At 43.4% G+C, this 6100-nt stretch overlaps 1 long non-coding RNA gene across 1 annotated transcript; it reads left to right on the top strand.

The window, feature by feature from the left end:
- Positions 1 to 1490: 1490 nt before the first annotated feature.
- Positions 1491 to 4040, top strand: LOC142774794 (uncharacterized). Its single transcript, XR_012886562.1, has 3 exons — positions 1491 to 1634; positions 2943 to 3083; positions 3230 to 4040. It is a non-coding gene; the product is annotated as an uncharacterized LOC142774794 (long non-coding RNA).
- The last annotated feature ends 2060 nt before the right edge of the window (positions 4041 to 6100 follow it).

Here is a 6100-nt window from a genome sequence, read left to right as displayed (position 1 = left end):
TAGAAGTTATGCTGGCGGTGCGACTGTAATTAGCGCGAATGAAACGTACAGAGTTGTTCTGAACCATCTCTAGAGCAGTAATTAAGTTGATATGGGTGGGATCCCACACCGATGTGGCATACTCTAATTTCGATCGGATTAGTGTTTTATAGAGCAGGAGTTTCAAGGAGGAAGGAACGTGATAAAAATTTCGACGAAGATAGCCTAACATGCGGTTAGCTTTGTTAATTAAGTGCTCGATATGAGCAGACCAGTTTAGGTTTGCAGTAATGTAAACACCGAGGTATTTATATGAAGTTACTGATTCTAAATGAATGTTATCAATGTGGTATGGTGGTGGACGGGAAGATTTTCTGGAAACACGCATGACTTTACATTTATTAATATTTAGTTGCATTAGCCATTCACTGCACCAGTCTGCGATTGCGCCAAGATCAGACTGAAGTGAGGCAACATCATTAGAGTTCGTTATCTCTCTAAAAACAACACAGTCATCCGCGAATAGGAGAATATTAGAGTTAACAACGGAAGGAAGATCATTATTATAAATTAGGAATAATAAAGGCCCAAGGACTGAACCTTGAGGAACTCCCGAATAGACATCTGTAAACTCTGAGTTAAAGCCATTAAAAGAAACAAATTGTGAGCGGTTTAAAAGGAAGCACTCAATCCATTTCAGTAAATTAATACCAATATTAAGCGTGTTTAGTTTAAGCAGTAGCAATTTATGACAAACCTTGTCGAATGCCTTAGAAAAATCTAAAAATATGCAGTCAATGATCGATGATCGATCTAGTACTTGATGTAGCGCATGAGTAAAGGTTATTAGCTGAGTTTCACATGAGTAATGTTTTCTAAAACCGTGTTGTGCTGAACAGAAAAAAGAGTTGGATTCTAGAAAACCGACAAGGTTAGTGAAAATAATATGCTCAAACATTTTACAACATGTGCTGGTTAAGGAAATGGGGCGATAGTTAAGTGGAGATGTCTTGCTTCCAGACTTGTGAATTGGAATGACCTTCCCAATTTTCCACTCATTTGGAAGAATGGACTGATCAAGAGACTGTTGAAAAAGTTTAGTTAAGATTAACGCAGCGTAGGCCGAAGTGTTTTTCAAGAACTTGTTACTAATATTATCACAGCCGGGAGCTGAATGAAGGCTAAGTCCACCAATGAGCTCAAGAACACCAAGTGTACTGATTAGTATAGGTGGCATACTTTCAAAGGTATGGCTGTTTGTTGTGGGGTTATTAACAGCAGAATGGGCAGAAAAGTTCTCAGCAAATGTACGGTTAAAAACTGAGGCACAAATATCAGATGAAATGGGGTCGCCAGAGGAATCGGTCAGTGTGATAGCGTCATCGGTTGAGGGATTAAAAGTTCGCCAGAATTTCTTAACATTTGTGGTTAACATGGAAGGTAGTACATGGGAATGAAAATGTTTTTTTGCATCTCGAAGGGCCTGAATGTACAACGTAGACGCTGTTGCATATAAAGCCCAACGTTCATTAGAAGGCGAAAGTTTTGCGGCGCGAAAGAAACGCTTTTTCCTGTTTGACAAACGCCGGATATGGCTGTTGTACCAGGGTGCATTTGAGTTGTTGGTTACACTGCGGTGTGGGATGTACTGTTCAGTGAGTTGAATTATTTTATCTGAAAACATATTCCAATTAGTTTGTACACTGCGATCGTCAAAACCGTCAAGAAAAAGATCAGTGAAGGTAGAAAGGTCATTGTTGATTGCCTCAAAGTCACCTCTGTTATAGTCACGAATGATTTTCTTCTTTTTCTTTGTTTTCGGGTGGGCTAAGTTAATGAAAAAATGTAGAAGCAAATGATCGCTAAGACCCGGAAGGTACGTTATGGGCGATATTATATCGGAACTGTTTGTTAGAATTAAGTCTAATGTGTTTGCAGCGTGAGCTACTATTCTGGTTGCTTGTGTACACATTTGCTGTAAGGAAAATACCGAGCAAACGTCTAAAAATTCGCGAGCTTGGGACGAAAGCGGAAATATTAAAGGGGAATGGGAATTCCAGGTTATGTTGGGAAAATTGAAATCACCCAGCAAGAGCAACGGCGATGTAGGGAAACGCGTACTAACAACGTTTATGGCATCTTGAAGTTCGCTACTGAATGTAGGCGAGGGTGAGGGTGGGCGGTAGCATACCCCGATGACTACATTCTGGTGACTAAGCGTTACCACAGCCCATATCATTTCTAGATTAGTATGAACGTGTACAGATGATGATGGGATATCGCTGGAAATAGCCAGAAGTACGCCACCGCCTCTCTGTGTGCCACGGTCGCGACGAAAAAGTGAAAAGCGATGAGCGTTTAAAAATATCTCGGAGTCGCACACTTGCCCGCAGAGCCAAGTTTCAGTTAACGCGATAATTTTAGCGGAGCATGTGTCGATCGCTGATGATAGAGAGTTATACTTGTTAAGAACACTTCTGATATTAGTAAACAGGACCGATATGGAAGCTACAGTCACATGACCACTGCCCCTCGCGCTTTCCTAGGGCTTGGAAGTTGCAGGCGGGGCAATGGTTTGTGTACTACGATTTGGAATGTTGATGATTGCATCACTGTTTGGGTCGTACATGTAGCATTTTTGGTTCAGAAGCAGCTTGTTGTAGCTGAGTTTATGCTTGACGGGGCCTGGTTGACTGTTGGCAAAATCAAGTAGTTTTTTCCGAGCTGCACGTGTAGCGGGTGAAAAATCCTCTGCTACAGTGATGTTATGTTTCTTTAGGTGTATATGTGTCGCAAGTAACGCATCTTTTGTTTTATAGGATAGGCATTTAACTATGATTGGGCGACATTTGCCCTGGCTGAAGGTACCCAAGCGATGCGCGCGTTCAATGGCATCAGAGGAAAGGGGAGAAGAAAGGTGGCAATTGAGAGTGGAAATAACTTTTTCCTCTGTCATTGCCCAGGTTTCTTCAGAATCTGGGATGCCGTAGAAAATGAGGTTGTTGCGTCGCAGTCTGTCATCGTGATCCTGCACGCGTGTTTGCAATGAGCATACCTGAGCGGAAAGCTGATCTGTCTGAGTATGGATGCTACTAACTTCCTGGGTAAGTTCTTCTAGTTTTTTATAATTTTCCTCCAGTACTTCAAGCCGGTTCTGAATAGCAGTGATCTTGGTTTCGATGGATTTCTGTCCAGATTTAATTGCTTTAACATCAGCTGCTAATTCGGTCTGTACCTTCGAACTTTCTAGTGAGCGGGTGTGAACATCTTTGAGCATTTGGAAAATGACCCTCATCTGTTCCGCGGGATCTGCGGGTAAGGATGCTATGTCACCGAGCGTGTCCGAACGCTTGGTAGGGGGCCCGGGGTTGCTCTCAACATCGCCAGCGCGTAGAAGCAAAAAGGTATGAAAAAACATTCACAAAACACTTCACACAACACCCGTGGACACGGGACCAGTATTAAGCAGAGGTTGTTATTTTTCTTTGCATATAAAGAAACGTTTGCACACACCTGCATTGCAAAAGGGAAGCGATTCAGTGCTTGTACAGAAGCACCGATCCCGTGTCCACTGAATTGGTTTGGGCTGCGCTGGCTTCTTAAACACTTGGTTGAAGTTGATGCTGCTGTCGATCCGGGGGGTTGCTTGAAGACGAGTTCATCAAGAATAGGCAGGGTAGGCATGGGCGCGAAATCACGAGGCGAAAAGATCACCACGTCAGACGCGCCGACGCCTAGATGTTCCAGTGTCGAGGGTAATGAAGGAGCGCATATCACGCCTAAGGATGCACTTGATAAGAAGGGCACGAGGAATGCCAGCTGAACCTGCATTGCAAAAGGGAAGCGATTCAGTGCTTGTACAGAAGCACCGATCCCGTGTCCACTGAATTGGTTTGGGCTGCGCTGGCTTCTTAAACACTTGGTTGAAGTTGATGCTGCTGTCGATCCGGGGGGTTGCTTGAAGACGAGTTCATCAAGAATAGGCAGGGTAGGCATGGGCGCGAAATCACGAGGCGAAAAGATCACCACGTCAGACGCGCCGACGCCTAGATGTTCCAGCGTCGAGGATAATGAAGGAGCGCATATCACGCCTAAGCATGCACTTGATAAGAAGGGCACGAGGAATGCCAGCTGAACCTGCATTGCAAAAGGGAAGCGATTCAGTGCTTGTACAGAAGCACCGATCCCGTGTCCACTCCTTTATAGATATCCTTTAAAAGATTAGTGACTGCATCTTCCACACCTAGTGTGTACAGTATTCTTCACAAGTCCTCTTGAACTGCGCTATCGTACGCTTCCTTGATATACACAAATGCTAGCCACAGGGGCCTGTGTTCCTTTTCTGCTATTTTGATGCACTGTGTAAAAGAAAACAGATTGTCTTCCAACCTCCCGTGTTTTCGAAACCCATTCTACAGTTCTCCCAGCACCCCCTTATCCTCTATTCATGCCTGCAGCCTTTCTTTATAATCTGCATCTCCAGCCTGTAGACCACAGATGTCACTGTTATAGGACGGTAGTTGCCTATGTCAGCTTTGTCCTCCTTTCCTTTATAGATCATGCTCATCCTACTAAGTTTCCATCCATCGCGGATTTCACCATCGATTATTATTTTGCTCTCTGCCTCTCTCAAAGTCCGCTTGGTGTTCGGGCCCAAAGTCTCTATGAGCATAGTTGGAATGCCATCTGGGCCTGCTGATGTACTACTAGGAACCGTTTCCTCAACCCTTTCCCTTTCTCGTTGAGAAAATGGAGCCATCGCGCCACTTCATTCATCCTTGTCTATTGTGGTGCACAAAGCACTTCTTTGTTGAAAAGTTTTTGTCACCCTTGTTCTTATATATTCAATAGCTTCGGCCCCTTCTCGCCTAGCACCTTGAGCTGTAGTTAAAAACCTCTGTTCTAGGCTCGTCTCAATTCTTAGGGAGTTTAGATGGTTCCAAAATTTCTCCGCTGCCTTTCTATCTTTTTTATGTACTTCTGCCAGCCACTGAGCTCCCTTTCTTCTAATCTTTTCATTGATCAGAAGGGATGCATTCCTTCTAAAGCTTAGAAACATTTACCATTTTCTTTTAACATCATCTGTCGGTTTACCCCACTGCTTAGCATGTCTGTGTTCCCTAGAGGCTTCCTGACGTTTTGCTATGGCTCTCTTAACTTCCTCATCTCATCAACTTTTGGGTTTGTGTCTTCTTTTCCGTGGTGACTTTTCACGTGCCTTAGCAAGCTCTCGCTCGAACAGTCTAATAAAATTCGTGTATGTCCACACTGTTATATTATCCTCAGTGATTACTTTCCCAATTTGTTTAGTGGCTTTTCAGTTTGCCTTTCTTAATAAAAATTTTCTTGTAGTTGCTTATCTTGTCTCCTTCCACCGTTCACTACTCTTCCAAAAGTTAGCTTGAAACGTTTGTGATTACTACCCAGACTTCTGGAGCCACCTCCATTTATGTTCATTCCCCTGAGCTTATCATACATCCTATGTGTCATCAGAGCGTAATCTATTGTCGACTGTAGCCTTCCTACCTCCCATGATATTTGCCTTTAAAACTTCTCGGTACTGTTGCAAATGATCAAATTAAGCTTTTCACACATAACCATGATCATTTTGCCTGATAGGTCAGTATACTCATCTATATCTTCTGTGCGCACATTCATATCTCCTAGTATAATTATCTCGCACTTTCCCCCTAAGTCTTCAATGTCCTTTGATATACACTCTTCCATTGCCTGGTTTTCCTCTTTGGCCTTTGTTTTCGTCCACAAGTACACAAAACCAAAGAGTGTCATTAGCCCTGCCACTTTCTCTTTTAGCCACGATTGTTACTTGCACTCCTGCTTGATCCTTTGCCAGTCTGTACTTTTATGAATGAATGCCCCAATACCACCCCCTTCCTGCTGCCTTCTGTTCTATTACAATATTTTCATGCGTAGTCCCGATAGTTAGGAGATTGTTCCAGGTTCCTAAGATGTATTTCTACAAAAGTGTATACCATTGCCTTTTCCTCCCTTAGCTGTTGTTCTATGTCTTCCCGCTTCAGCCTGGTCCTGCCACCCTTCGAGTTAATATACCGTATATCTGAATTGGCTCGGCGCTCGTGGCTACGTCTACTTTTACCCG

The sequence above is a fragment of the Rhipicephalus microplus genome, chromosome 10 (genome assembly GCF_043290135.1).
Source record: "Rhipicephalus microplus isolate Deutch F79 chromosome 10, USDA_Rmic, whole genome shotgun sequence".
Lineage (NCBI taxonomy): Eukaryota > Metazoa > Arthropoda > Arachnida > Ixodida > Ixodidae > Rhipicephalus > Rhipicephalus microplus.
The sequence above is the reverse complement of the archived record's forward strand: the minus strand, read 5'-3'. Positions and strand labels throughout refer to the sequence as shown.